Source organism: Falco rusticolus, chromosome 5, assembly GCF_015220075.1.
Source record: "Falco rusticolus isolate bFalRus1 chromosome 5, bFalRus1.pri, whole genome shotgun sequence".
Classification (NCBI taxonomy): domain Eukaryota; kingdom Metazoa; phylum Chordata; class Aves; order Falconiformes; family Falconidae; genus Falco; species Falco rusticolus.
In genome coordinates, this window is record NC_051191.1 from 92,307,935 (window position 1) to 92,324,063 (window position 16,129).

The 16,129-nt window shown below is 42.3% G+C and overlaps 1 protein-coding gene across 4 annotated transcripts in view; it reads right to left on the bottom strand.

The window, feature by feature from the left end:
• Window positions 1-16,129, bottom strand: part of LOC119148097 (ephrin type-B receptor 5) — a 69,395-nt gene that overhangs the window by 51,672 nt on the left and 1,594 nt on the right. The gene's annotated exons all lie outside the window — the stretch shown is intronic.

The window sequence follows — 16,129 nt, forward strand, 5'->3', positions numbered from 1 at the left end:
ATAACATGGTTATTATGTAGGTTACATGCAAAAAGCCAGCATGTTTTGTTTCTTCAGGTGCTCTTTGCGCACAGCATTGAAAACACTTCAGTGTTTTCAGTGAGACAGTGAAGCATAGCTAGGGAGAAAGAAAAATGTCTCAGCACTACAGAGAAATGGCTCAGTAATTTGGCTGAAGTAGGGGGGAGAAGAGTTGTAATTAAAAGGGTCAGCCTCACTGCAATTACCTGAAAACCTAGCGATGGGGGGGTTGAGAAAGTTTGGCCCAGCAGAGGAAAAAGCAGCCTGGGCAGTATGAGAAAAGGCAGAGGAGAGTAATTGTATTTGCTTCAGTAAAGAGGGAGAGAAATTACTGGACGGGATGGAACAGTTCTTTCTTACACTGGCCCTAATAGAACCTAAAGCACCAAAGGCATCCTGGTCATCACCAAAATGTAAGGAAACTAAAGGGACCACAGGAAGAAGCAAAAAATTTGATTCATGATTTCTGAGGAAAGAGAAAAATAAAATCACTTAAATATAACTGAGGAAAAATGAAGATTAAATGGGAGGATGGCTATAATACAGGTACTGCATATAAGCTTATGAAGCATGTATGCACCACAGAAGAATATCACCACTGGCTGAAACTGTAGAAAGGAGAAAATTCCAGGCTGCATGATCAGGAAACCCTTCTTTACAGAAAGAACTACCCAAGCATATAGCAGTGTTCTCCAGGAACAGGGCTGAAGACTACTGTCTGAGCCACCAAAACCAAGACTGGGCACACCAGAACCAAGCCTGCATGACTACTCTACATGGAGTCATAAATACTCAGCATTTTTACTGCCAGGCAATCTATAATATTATAACATCTAAAAGCCTTTTTTTAGGCCAGGCAACTCCCGAGAGATGGGGACTTCTAAACATTCATTTTGAAGGCAAGGAAATGCAGAAACAGAGGTCAAATAAGCTGAAGAAAACTTTCCTTTCAGTCGATGGGACTGCACTCATTTACAGAAGGTTTGAAAGCAGCCCACAGTTCAGGCTTTCTCAATGTCACATAACTTATGAGTGGCAGATCAGGAAAGCGAACCCAGGTGCTCTGGCTGCTGGATCTCAGGCCAAAGTCCTGAAAATACTGGGTAATATGTAAGGAGGAAATCAGTTTGTTCCAACAAAACACACAAAACTAAAAAAACGCTCCTACCAAGAAGGAGAGACAAAATAATTTCTGGCTCCAGGGAAACCAGTTGCTCTCCCTTCCTCCTCATGTGCACATCTCTCTTACAATATCTGTTCAGCTTAACCTGGTAGAACCTGCATCCCAGCAATGTTGCACCACTCTTCAGAAGGCATCATACAGCCTTTGTCTGGATTAGACAGGAAATTTATTTTTCCCTGAAATAAGCTGTGGCTAAAGCAAAAAGCTGGTTTTGATTTAGGAGTTAAAAAAAAGGTAAATCTATCATTTTTTGTTAAATCTGCCTTTTCACATCTCAATGAAAAGCGCTTACTCCACAATGAAGGATAGAGGAAAACGTTACAGAAGTTTTAAATGGAGAGTAGGAGGGAAGCAAGAATTAAAGAGTACCAAGCCCCTAAATTGCCAGCTACTGCCCTGCCCTTCCCCAAACCACTTGATGTGTGCAGAGTACGACTACACCCAAAGACACTCATCATTCATGCTTCAGTTCTCCTACCAAACTTCCCTACACCAAACTACTTATAACGCAAACCTCAAACCATCCTAACTTTTAAACCGCCCTCTTCTCTTGTCCATACAAGCACTTTTCCACAGCCTTCTCAGCTTGTTACTCCTTCCCAAAGCCACTTTCAGACAGATTACCTCCCCTCGCTACAGAATCCACTATCCCCCATTCTCCTCCAAACCAACTGCGAAGTAGTGCACTCTCCCTGCACAGGATGCTTCCACAAACCTCCTTCAATACCCTTTCTCATCCATGCTCTTCCAGCTAGGTAGACGTTCCCACCCATGTACCAGCTGTCAACCCTTCTTCTGCTAACCCTTCCATAAAGGATTATAAACCACTTTTGGGCATATACTTCCTTGGCTAGCCAAATGATTTCCAACTCCTTGGAACTCCTGAAAATCATAAAGCATCTGAAAAACATGACAGTTCCTGAGGATCCAAATGTCTTCTAATCATTTAACCCTACAAAACAGCGATGATCACAAGCAGTCAGAACAGGCCAGTTATATATTGTCTTTGGTTTAGTACCAAGATCCAAGAGGCAGGAGATAGAAGTCTCCAGGTTATCTGCTTATGTTACTCACCAATGCTATCATGATTTTTATTTTACTTTGGTACCACCACTGTAGTAGCTGGATTACCAAAATTTAATTATGTTCAAGATCCCAGTAAGAGAGATGAACACAATCATCACCGATATTTTCAAGAATCCTGGTTTCCTAGCTGAACAAGCAGTGAGGGAGAAGAGTTCTTCGGGAAGCTTGTTAAGGCAAGTTTTGAACATCTCCAGGGATGGAGATTCCTCAGTTTCTTTGGGCATCTGTTCCAGTGATGAACCACTACTGGGGATTTTTTTTTTCTTCCTCATATATCGTCAGAATCTTCCTTGCTCTTTTCTGTTGTATATCTCAACAGAAGAGTCAGTGCTTGCCCAGCATCTCAAAGCTTCTTCTACACAAGACTGCAAATACAAACCATCTCAGGCTGGAGAGCCCTGAATGTGAAACACAGTACAACTGCTTTAACTGGTACTGCTTACAGCCTGTTTCTTCTCACCAGGCAGAGTCAGTGCTGTAATTTGTCACGTTTTCTGAACTCAGTCTTGAAGTATAAATGCTTCAGTATAGCCTCCAGGCAAATGACGCTCAGTGCTAGGGGATAGATAGCGCTCCCATATATGCTGGGACAACCGACACTTGTACAGGTCTGTGCTTGTGAGATTTCGGTCACAAAGAGGGCTGCTGTGTGCCCATCCTGTATCTGAACTGTGGCAATAATTAAGTATTTCAGGCAGCCAGTAACTCCGCAGCAGTTTCTTTATGCAAATAAAGGATTCCCTCAAAGTTCAAGCACTGTTAATGACAACACCTGAAGAGCCACAGGGCACTAGTGTTGCTGAACAGATCAACACTGACCCAAAATTCCCTTCCATCAATGTACACATTTTTATTAGAAGGGAAGCAGATTTACCCCTAGGGTTGTGTAGTCACTTATTTTAGAGTACCCCAATGGCTTATGTCTTGAGTCTTGATGGAGGTGGCCATGCACATGACAAAGCTAATAGAGATCTCCTTAGAATGGAGTGCGTTGTTTGTTTTTTTCCTCTGGGTTTGCCTGGCACTCTGAAACTGCTCAAGAACAGTGACAACTAGATAAACTATATTCATTCTCCGATGGCCACTGGTTCTGCTGGACCTAGGCTTTAAAGAAACCCTCTTGCTTTCTAATCCTTTTGATTCCACCCATGAATCTTTAGACAGCTTTTTGCTGAAGCATGTTCTAGCTCAGTATGCAGACAATGTGTAGCCACAGATCAGAAAGTAAGGCAGATTGATCCAGTCTGACAGATACAACTGGCAGAACCTGACGTCAGATAGCAGTCAACCACTCATCTGAACCATGCATCTGCCCGAGTTCAGCAGGAGGAACTCGGGCATGCCTTTAGGATTCAGAAAAAAGCTAGGATTGTTCAGGCATTGCACAAGCCTCCTGAAGGAAACACGAGAGCCTGGCAGGTTCTTCCTCTCCATGAATGGAATGTAGCTGTTTCTTTGAGTTCTGTGAAATCAGAGCAAACCAGAGGCAGCATGAAGAACTGTAAGTCCCATAAGCCCCCAGTTCCAACAGGAGACCCAAGGGCAGTTCCAACACTCTATTCCCTAAAAGTTGACAGGAGCTTGATCCGCTGCAGAGGGGATGCTCCATCCTGCACTACTTTGTAGAAAGCCCAACTCTGATACTGGTCCAAGTATCTCATTCCCAGAAGCCACAGAGGCAAACAGAAACAATGGAGCTGTCAACACAATATAAAACTTGCCAGTTCTTAATCAAGAGTTCCTGACAGCCCTCCTTATTGGAAGAACACTTGTGATGTTTTTGAATGTGCAGTTCAAGAGAACAATTCTGTGTGGTTTAGTGCCAACTACATTTCAAAACACAAGAACAAACACTGAAGCAGACCAGCATTCACCTAACCCATGTTTCCCCACGTCTCCAGTGCCAGGCAGAGGTGTACCTGGAGTCAGCTTGCCAGCCTGGCCTCTGCGTGGTCCTCCAGCATCCACAAATATGAGACTAGGGCTGCTAGAGAGTATACCCCAATCCATTCCTTTTACAGTCTCCCTATGAATTTATGTAATCCCTGTTTTGTACTTGCAACAGATTTGAAATAATGTCTATCCCTGTGCCACAAAGTGTTTTTACGTATTTTAAATTGTTCTACTAATAGAAGTTGAAATTGTAGCAATGCCAGATTTTCACTCTTTCTATTTGTTTTAACTGCCCCAAGAAGTTTTCCAAATCATCTTGTTTCTTCCCACTGGAACAATTCTTCTTCCTCCTTCACTGCTAACTGACTCCTCCAGGCCTATTCCACAGCAGAAATCATTACATGGTTACAGCCTCCCTCTGCTACACTTGAATCAACAGATTTCCCTCATATTTGCCATACTTCTTCCTCACACAAAGCATCTAGGTGCAAAATAAATGCACCTCAAAAATTCTTCAGGGCAGAAAAAATGCTGTACCTTTGCAGCCACAGTCTTTCCTGCTCTCGCCCGTCTTGCACTGACACATAACAGCTCAATATTATCTCTCAGTGAGAAGTATTTGAAAGATAAATAAGCACATCTGGGAGAGTCAATAAATTACTATTCCAATTAATTTGTGCTGCACACTGATTCACCACATTTAGGCAGAGCACAAAAAGTGGAGTGAATACTTCTCATTCATGGTAAGCAGGGAACCACAGCAGTGTTATACGCCAAGCAAGAGGCCTCCCCCCTCCTTTCCCCCTCAGCTCTCCCCTACAATCATCACTCCTTTGCCACCACGATGCCCCTGCAGCTACGGCCATGCATCTCACTAGGATAAACCTCACCATGCTGTTGTGAAAAGCTGTCACTCAATGCCTGTGCAACACTTTCAAGCCTGACATAATATCCCTAGCTTCTTTCTTAGACAATAATTACAATAATTGCCACTCATAGCAATCTTTCTACACACCAATGGGAAGTGAATGGGAGAGAGCAACACATAATTTATTGCTCAGAGTTTTAATACTATGAAGTTAATGTGTTTTTCTTCAAAAAAATTATCACTGGGGCACAAGCAGCAGAGAGAAATGTTTAATTAAATATATAAATAATTTCAATAATTGCTGTATATCCTTTTATCCTCTGTTACTACTTGAGATTATTTTGAATGACTCCAAAATACTTTAAAAATATATTCAAAGATGAGTTGAATTTGTAATAAAGCCTTGTGGATTTTTTTAATTGTCTGCTCAGTTTATTAACATAATTATGAGAGAAAGGCTCTAGGTGTTAATGTATAACTAAGCTTAAAGGAATTCTTCCTCAACAAAGTAATTCGTAAAAGGTTTCCTCTAGCTGGCTTGATCACTTGTTTCTTTCAGATTATCTCGGTAGGGCTGTGTCTCTATCTTTTGGGTTTCTCTAAATTTACAATGACAATCCAAAGGTTGATTTTGAATGCTCTCCAAAGAAAGGGATTTACTTCCTTGTTTATCATGGAAACACCAGGAGTCTTGAAGCTGATCTTCCATGCTCTGATTACACATTTCCTAGTGGTATCCAAGTTAAGAACTTCATAGTCCTTAAAGGGAAGAAATGCTTATTTTAATTAATTTTTATTAAGCCGCTGAGGCTCAGATAGGGTGCCCAAATTAGAAGCCTAATTACTCAAACAACCTCTACAGTCAGTGGACTGAGCTGAATCATCTTCAGTAGGTACCTAGGATCTGCACTAATTAAAAAAGGAAGCTATGGAACAGCTAACCAGCCTCCTCTCAATGACTCCTTAGGTACTGCCTAAAGGTGTCTGGGGAGCCTCCGAGCTCCCTTCCAGCCCACAGAGGTGGCCACATCAGCATTTTTTTAGATAACCACAGTGCTTTTTCCTTTAAATTTCTCTTTGCCATGACATATATACTTGGCTAGAGAAGCCTCACAGCTTCGCTTGTGACCCTAGTTTATCTTCCCAATCAAAATTAATTCACCACTGCCCTGTGTTTCCACAGACTTTTTTTTAATTAAAGATACAGATTCTTTCTTCCACCTGCTTATTAGGTACTTGAATTACATGCATATTAAGTACAACACAGCTCCTGAATAAAATCTCTTCCTACCCCACAAGATCTGACTTAAATGACGATTTTTATAGTGATCCGTGTGCTTTTCAAAGAAACACTGGTAATTACACTCAAGTGTCTAACATTTAACACCTGGAAACAAAAACGTAGCTCTAGAATATTAATAGCATTATAGAATGAAAAATGTGAACATATGCATTGTTGTGTATGTTATCCATTGCTTGCCTGAGGGAAAAATCTCCTAAAAATAACAGAATTGGAGTAATACAAAAATTACTCCCTTTGAATTTTCATACAGTAAATAAAGAAGACTGCAGAAAGAAGAGGGAGAAAAAGAATCAGCAGCTGCCCATAACATATATCTACTCTGATGGAAAGAGAAGATAACTGCTCGGTAAGTATGGTTTCACTCTTAGCAATTTCACCCTAACATCTCAGGAAACTTCTCACAGTACAACTGTGCACAGATCCTTGCAATACACTTTTATCTATGTGGAAATAAACATGATGCTTTCACCTTCAAGTATGATTACCTTTAACAAGTATACTTTTATCTGTACAAAAGGCCTAAGTCTTCAGAAAGGAAAAAAATGGCTAATTTACAAGCTCTTGGGCACAGCAGCAAACTTTTCTCAAGCACTGTGTAAAAGGCTCTATTTCCAAAATTCTAAGCAGAGAATTCCATGGTTAGGGGATTTGACTTTAAGAATCCCTGAACACGGCCACATTACCTTCTAGGTGAAGAAATCCTGTGGTAGTAAAAATTCTTTGAAAACTGACATTTCCTTCTCGAGTACAACTGTCAATAGCTAAGTTTAAAAATATTTCAAATTTCACAGTAATCTCATGATAGAAAAAGTTTGAAAACAGCAAGGAAAAAGTTGAATACTATTTTGGCATTAAAAAAGGGAAGGAAAAAAAAAAACTTCTTCACAAACAGTATTTCAGCAAAAGACATAATAAACATGTCCCTAAAACCATGTTCTCATCTACTAAGCAATGCTGATCTTGCTTCTTTTTCATCTGAAATGAAAGTTTTATTACATACCAGGTTCTGATTGTTGATGGGTGGAAAATGATAAAGAGGCCAAGCACAGTGTTAGCAGTGGCCAGGCAAGCAATGCCACCAATCAGGCAAATAACCTTGACATTTGCTGACCAAGCCTGCCAGAGCATCTGCAAATCTGCATAGACAAATGAAGCAGAGAGCTGCAAAAGGGCCTTGAAGGCACTGTCAGGTCCCTGGAAAAGAAATCAAGGGCCTGAAGGGTTGAGTAGGGGTAAGAGTGAGAATGGCTTACAAAAGCAAGCTACAAATGTCCCTTTTCTTAGGCTTATTTGATACTAATGCTGTTTTACATTTTAAATTAAGAATGTAGCCTTACATGGCACATCTAGAAATATGTGAACCAAAATCCATGCACAAACACTCCAAAATATACAACGGAGGGCAAAAAACAAGCTGAGGATACCTTCCTTGAACTGCTGTTTGTGGACAGAAGTTTGCAAAGCCCTTTAGTAAGGGTTAAGATTTTCTTCAGCTGCAGTAAAGAACTTAATTTTTCATAAAATATACTTACTGTCTTCATCTCTAATTTTACTTTTGACTTTATGAGGGTTTTAGACTAAAGAATATTTAGCATAAGCAGAAAATGCAGGCTATTCATATTCACAGTATCCAAACTTATGCTGTCCATGAGGAGACAGTGGCAGCACTGGCAGTCGGTTAAAAGACAGTGTTCCTCTTCCAAGGGAATTCCCTGCATTTTGAAATTGCCTTTCATTCCACAAGAGAAACTGACATTTCAAAACATACTACAGAAAGAATGAACTAATAATATTAAAACATCTTCATTTAAGTGCTGCTCTTTTTATTAACCTCCTTTCTGGCTTCAATGAGGCAACTTGGGTTTTCAGAGAATGCACTTCATGATTTAAGGGTTAATTATAACTACTTTTTTCCATTTTAATCAGTTTCACAGCCTTGGGCTGTCCTAGAGCTTGGTTCTCAAATTGTTGACGGCATGCATTTGCAGATAGAGGCTACTTTTATTTTTTAGAAGCATTTAAGTATTAGCATTAGTTATCACCATTGGATTTTTCCTGTTAAGAAAAGCAAGGAATGAATGCTTCTTTGGAGAAACAACAAGACAGAAAAGCACTGAAGGGTAGTCACTTTACCGACTTGTTAATCACCCTGATCTTGCCATCCAAAGCTCTTCCCCAAGCCCCACTTCATGCAGTTGATTACCAGCTAACTTCCATCCAATTATACCCACACACCTATTGCAAATACTGCTTTTTGAGTTCATAAGGTTGCCCTAACAGAGATCTGTAATATAACATATTCTCTGCATGGAACTGGGAATAAAAAATTATCTTCAGTCAAGCTGATTCCCTTAAATTTTGCTGACTGCACCAACTGGCTATACAATACACAGGCTCTAGCTCCAGCATGTAAATTACAGCGTTTGATGTGGAAATATACACACAACATTAGGAAGCTACAAGGAAGAGAGAAAATGGCTCAGAGAAGAGTTCTACCACACGGTTTTCTCCTTATATGACCACTGTTTGCCTAGATGGGAATTTCTGTCTGTTCCACAATTAGCTCGAGCCTCATGTTCCCATTCAGCACTGAACCACTACAAAATAACCTTGCACTGCTCTGATCCTGCTCCAAGGAACTGCCACCAACAGCAAGTACAGCCTGTCTCTAACTGCTGTTGCATGAGGTGTCGTCGCACTGTGCGGTACCCAGCCACCAGGAAGCACCTTGGTAGCAACCTCCCAAGGCATGGCAAGAACAGAGGGACGGGAACTATGAGACCTACAGCTTACTCTGGGAAAACTTTAAGAAAATAGATTTCTCCAGTTCTTCTCTCTTCAGTTCCTGCCTCCAAATCCACGACTTTCAGAGTCAGTCTCCTTCCCTCATAGCACCTTGGCCTCATTGTTACAGTGATTGAACTGAGCAACAAGAACAGATGAGATACGGGTCCTATTCAACTTCAGAAACATCTGACCTGGTCTCTAAACTAAGTCTCTTCTACCTTTCATCAGCGATACATAGATATTTATTTAGAGAACAACGTTAATGACTCACGCTGGTTTAAGGGTTAGAGACCAGGCTCTCACTGTGGTCTTGGGAATCAGATAGCCCAAAAGTGGCTCTTGTCTAGGAGATGGCTCAGAGAGCAATGAGGCAGAAATGGCAGCTTGAAGAAGAGTGAGATCACAGCTGCCAGGAAGAAGGAGATGACCCGAAAGGGAATGACTGGGTGGAACAATTGGCTGAGTTCAGTGAAGTATCACAGGGAGCTCATGTGCAGTGAAAGCAGGTGAGAGCCCCACCAAACTTTTGAACTTGCCACTGGCAGAGCCTGCAGAGCAGCCAGTTCCATTCTTAGGTCCTTCCCTCCTCCTCCATCCTGCATTTCCAGTTCCTTGCTTCCAACCTCAGGAAACAGGAACATTAAGTGCCACTAATGCTTCAGCAGAACAGAAAAATTCTTGAGAGCATAAGGGAAGGGCAAGCAGGTTACAGGAGAAAGGTGTTTCAGGCTTACAACATCTCTTTCTAATGTGCGTTTGTGTTATTTTTCATGCCAGAGATGAAAGCAGTAACATAAATCTCAGAGTTCATCCTGATCCCTCTGCATCTCAAAGGCTTGTTTATATTTCAGTGTGGATGCTGAGGCTCACCACTCCCGTTACAGCCACCTCCAACTCAGACCCAAAGGATTACACTTCCAGTAGAGTGAGTACAGCATACCCCTTCCCTTCCTCCGACCCCAGCCGCTCGGGGCTGCAACACCGAAGGCTGGCTGGCCCCCTCCGCCGCTGGTGGGACTGCAGTAACAGAAACTAAAAGAGGGGGGTGGACATCCTTATTTAGACAACATCTGGCCTACAGCCCCCAGTCCGCTGCAGGGGTTTTCTCTGTATATTCCTTTAAGCTTTCTGAGTTATACTTTTAAATTACATAAACTATAGGGCTTCCATGACTTCCTACAATCTACTTAGACCCTTGCTGGAAGAAAACATGAAGACACTGACCCTGAAATATCTACTTTGGGCAGTTTGAGCCAGCCCTTTTTCACTTTAGCCACAGTGCCTAGGATCCTGTCAATAGTCTCCCAGTACTATAGATACTCCAGAGCAATCTTTTTTCAGTCATCATTAACCTAGCTCTTTTTAGTAACATGTCAGAAATTCCATAGTCTCCTAATCACTTCTGTTGCACTTCACTGAGCTCCCAGTTCATCAGCGCCACAGCAGAGATGTTCACACAGTCAAACACAAACAGCCCATGTGCACTAGTGCCATACAGTTGGGGATCGTCCAGTTTCAACACCAGAAGTTTAGAGGCACAAGAGAAAATACAATAGAAAACACTGGGCTGATCTGCTGTGATTTAGGGCGGGGGGGGTGGGGTGGGGGGTGGGGAGGGGAGCCAAGCCTTTTTCAAAAGAACCATCTAAAACCTGATTTTAAAAGAACTTTCTGAGGTTTTAGGACAAGTTCCTCCTTCTGACTCTGACTTCTGGCCACACAACTCTCCAATGCTGTTAGACACATAGTGGGCTGGTACAGACGATCAGTCAAGAGAAGCAAGACAGGTACAACAATTCAACAAGCCTATTCCAATCCTTTCGATTACAGTTGTCTGGTAGATGTTACGTTACTGAAGAGAGTAAACTTGCTTTAGCTTAACCGCTTTTAAAGAAATGAACATTTTTATTTTTGCTCTGTTTCCAAAGACTGATTTCTTTTCTTTATACCCTGTCACCACACACACTCTTTCAGGGGTAATTCATTAAACAGAATCAAAAGAATCTATTTAGGAAACAATTTTTTAAGCCATTCACTTCAGGTAACAGGGATCTAGTCATTAAATTGATTTCCTTAGTTGCAGGAATCTGCAGCTCTCTGAGAACATCCATAGCCACTTCTAATTTAAGACGGGTAAAATTATCCATGAGAAACATGCAATTGTCAACACAATTCTTCCAGTCAGCACTAGGAGGACATTTGACTGAAACAAGGAGCACAAGTCATGCATCATTCCCATTATATTACTTCACCAGATGTCTTTCTGATGGTCAGCCCGGGGCCCTGAGCAAAATGGTGCTACAGCAAGGCTCCAAACAAAAAGTAATTACTCTTCAGCATCTGACTCCACATACGTGCCCCAGCAGAACACAATACCAAGACACATGCAAACTACAGAAAACTCCCTCTGTCAAGCCTCTGCCTATCTTGCCAGATTTTAACAGACCACTGATTTACACTCAAGTCAGCACAATTCTTTCTCAAATCATATTGTACCGGACCTTCACTGATTTCTAACATGCTTAGCTACCAGTGAAGCCACAAAGATGCTTTCTGCACCAGTAATCAAATGAGCATTCCTCAACAAAACTACTCCATTCATGGAGGCAATTCCTACTCAATTCCTGGAGGGCAGCAATAACTGCTGATATGGTGACCCCTTTATGAACAACACATGCTCCAAACGGGATCAGCAAACTCACCAAAAAGTGAAAATGCCAGTACGTATGTATTTGCATTCCCATCTCTGCTAGCACGAGCTCAAAGCCTACTGACATTAGAAAGGAAAGGTGGGACCATCTGGGAGACAACTGCAGGCAAGCATCCCAATCCAGCTGTGCTCCCAGCAGCTTCTTCCTGGCTCAAAACCAAGATGGGTTAATTTCAAACACCCTCCTGGCGCAGAGAGCATTTCAGATTCTGCTTACTGGAATCAAACAGATCCTGGCTGTGAGTGAAACTTAACATTTGGGAATTCAAACAGTTTTATAAACAGTCCAATTCAAATTTCCAAACTAAAATTATCAAAACCTGCCCAGAAACCTCTGCAAGAATATCCCTCTTGTGACATCCCACTCTCTTCTTAAAGGATAGTCAGGAAGAGAAGAGATTTCTACCAAGGAGCCCCCCTTCCATTTGTAGACATCCTCAGGTTCTGAGAGAACCTGTGGTAAACCTGATGCTAAAGGTCTCCATGCAGGCATCTGTATCCTACACGCTGCCTCTGAAGTGATCAGCTGGGCCAAACAGATTCCTATCATGTGAGTGGGAGAGAGACTCGGTCATTTCAGTAGCTCTGAAAGCTTTACCGCAACTTGGAGGAACATCAGTAGGCTAAAAAAGAAAAGTTACAGTCAGTAGTCCTCAGTCTCTAGCTTCTAGGATTTAATTACATAATGTAGACACATTGGATATTTTCCAGAGACATGGTACAGAGAAAAAAACTGCACTTGGAAACTGTAGAATCAGCAGAGGAATCATTTACTTGGCAAGCTTGGGGAGTTAAAAAAAAAAGGAAAAAAAAGTCTGTCTGAAAATGAAGTCATGTATGTTTCAACATACAGGTCTGGGCTGGCAAGAATTTCCATCCTAAAGTGAACCGAGACCTTAAGGATCCAGCCTTCTTATGTAAAGCTACAGTTTTCAGACTGGATAGGCTGTGTTTTCATAGTATCTAGCATCTTCTCCACTCCCAGGATAGCACTTTTTTCCTCCTCTTTAACTGTTGTTTTGTATATAGATGGGCATGGGCATGTATGCATGTATATGGGAAGGGGGGTGTGTGCATGTAAAATGTCTGAACAAAAATTTTTGTGACAAGCAAGCCTTTAGCCACAGGACACACAAGGGCCTCTGGAGGCATGGTAAATGGAAACCAGTGACTAGAAGAGCTTGACTTCCAAAGCTGCTGCTTTTCACAGAAGTGGCCTCAAGAACAATTTTCAAGTGGCACTTCCACAATAGAAGCATCATGCTGACCTTTTAAGAGGCAAGACAGCATCTTCCATATAAAATATTGTGCCACTACCGCCATAAGGTACACACTTTTTTTAACACCACATGTATTAATAGTACACTTAAAATAAAATACTATTCCTGGTGGCAGAGGAATATTTCTTGAAAGTAAAACACATACTTCTGAGAAGGAAGTACTAGTATAGTTCTCTTTGTTAATTTTAAAACTCCTCACATAAATCAAATGTGAGAAGAGTGACAACGTGAAATGGCATTTTCTTACTCAGCAGATTTGCTGCTTGCATGTCAGAGTACCATGGCTGATAAGTAATTATGTCATTTTTAACCATTTTGGGATTTGTTCATGTCACACAGCTGGCACCATACAAGACAGACAGCTAGTTTTCTGCTGTACAACATCTACAGAATTATCTACAAAAATCCATGTATATTATGCTTGTGCGCACCCTCTGAAGTCCATGGCACTGCATGGTTGCCAAAGAGAGCAAATATGGAGAGAAGAGGGGTGTCCAGCCCAAGACTTCGTGGGCAGAAGCTAAACGATAAGGTTGCACAGAGCTGGAAACTGCTGAATTTGTGGGGTCAGTAGCTGGGAAAATTACGTTAACTATACTGCTGTAAGATGATACAAAACTTCCCAACAAAATACAAATAATCCCTTTTTAAAACAGTAAATAATAATAGCAATATAGTATTAAAGCAGGTTTAAGAAAAAACATAAGAGAAAATAATGACAAAATTACAGCAGGCTCATCAGTTTCCTCCTAAAGCTTTAATCAACTTTTCTCTTCATAGAAACGTCTTTTAGATTTCTTTTAAAAAAATTCATTATATGTTTATGACCAAGAACAGCCAATCTGGAATATTCTTATAAAACACTTTTTCACAACAGCACAGGTTTTGGGTGATACTGCCATCCTTTTTGGTGGCTAAACCACATTATAAAGATGTACCTTGACCATGCATACCGGCTTCCGCCTCTTCCATCTCCTATTGTTTGTGTGTGCAGTAATCATACACAATATGGCCACAGAAATGCGAAACAAAAATAAACTTTGCAGCCTTAAATGTGCTCGAAAAGTACTTTGCACTCATCTGTAGGGACTTCAGGAAAACTTTCTGCACAGGGGCTGCTGAGGGATAATGCATGGATAACAAGGTAAAGCAGGTTTTAGGGGCAGAAGACCTACAGACAGAAGCATTCCTGAAGCCAGAGGAAAAGCATACATAAACCTCATAACAGTGAGTGCATGTATCCAGGGAAGGAGAGCTGACCACAAAGTAACTCTATCCGCACGCGGTAAGGGGTGAGAAACTACAGTGATCTCTTACATTACTCTCTGCATACAGCACATGCAGTATCAAAGGGGAGAATGGGAGGACATCTGCACCTGGGCACAAAGAAGAACATACACAGTGAATTTGTACAGGCATAAAGATGACAATTCTCAATGGATGGAGGGATCAGCTCTCTTGTCAGACACATCTGCTGGCAGCCTATGGGAGCATTCTGGAGAATGAGCAGCTGTCTGCTTGGAGCCACCAGCTGCCTTTCCCCCAGAAAGCATTTACACTGTCACTGGTCAGCCTTCAAGTCAAATACAGAATGCAAAAACAGTGGCAGCCTTGAGCAAAAGAAAGGAGAGGAGACTCTCCCCCAGCTCCCTCCAAAAACAGTCTCTATAACCCAAGCTGTTCTTGCCATAGATAACAGCTTAGAAGAGCTGCAAACCTCAGAACAAAGCAAGAAAATACACCTTTCTTCAGGGTTTTGGTGATTAGGGAGGATACAAGCCTGCTTCATACAAGCTCCAATGCCCCAAAGTAATGGTATTTCCAAGTATCAAAACACACAGCTATACAAATAATTCTGTGCACCTCTGTATGAGCACAAGGAAGTAAAATAAGAGAAAACTCAGAAGACAAGAAAAAAACATTTAGTGGCTAGAGAGACACAGAAACACATGCCAAGGAATTAAAAACTGCACATGTGTAATTTGGCTAAGAGGACACATATGCAAAAGGCAGTAAAGGACAGGATGCAGTTACATGCAGTTATCTAAGGCTTGCCAAAACACTAGCAAATTAAACTGAAGTGGTGCAAGGTGTTGAATTTAGGGAACAAACTTCTAGACGAAAACAGGTACCATTTTTTCCCAGCACACAGTTCGGGTAACATCAAAGAAAAAGGATGACCAGATTGTGGATTATCTCTTCCTTTCCTGCTCCCAAAGGAACCTCAGCACTCGGATTATTTCAAGCTGGGAATGGAGAAAGACCTAAAAACAGTCACTAAATCTTGTATAAGTGCCTTGGGGCAGGTGGGTCACCCGTGACTGAACGAGAGGTGCCCCCACGTCCAGCTTCCATGTTTCTGATGAGACCCTCCACAGCAAGGGAGATGGGAGCATCCCCTGTTCGTCCCGGCTGAGGCTGCAGAGCTGTCGCTGTCACACACCCGTAGCGGCAGCTACTCTTTCCACCGACTCTGTTTTTTCCACCTGCCCTCTCACTCTCCCTCCTCACCAGCCCGCATGGCTGGGCATCGCTGCAAGTGAAGGATGCCCCTCGGAACTGTCACTTCCTCATCTCCACCCTCTTATTTCTGAGGCTAGTAGGGGAGGCAGATGATATTCACTCTTTCCCCCAACCAAACGAGCACGGCAACAGTGAAAGAAACTTCAGAGTAAGTGAAATAATCTCAGTGGAACCGTAAAAAGCAAATTTAGCATCACCCACCGCAGCAGCCCCTCCCACAGCCACAGATTTTTTTTAGCATGAGTAGTAGTAACTCGCATCATCTCCCTGAAAAATAGGTTAACACGGCTTTTCTCTGCTACAAGCGCTCGGCAGCCACCTGCCTCCACACGGGCGTTCAGCCACCCTGCCCACAGAGCAGGCCGCGCAGCCTTCCCGGCGGGGGTGCGCGGGGACGGGGCCCGCGCCGGCAGCCCCCAACCCCCGCCGGGCCCCGAAGCGCCCGGGTCGGCGGGGTCCGCGCCGAGCCCGCCCG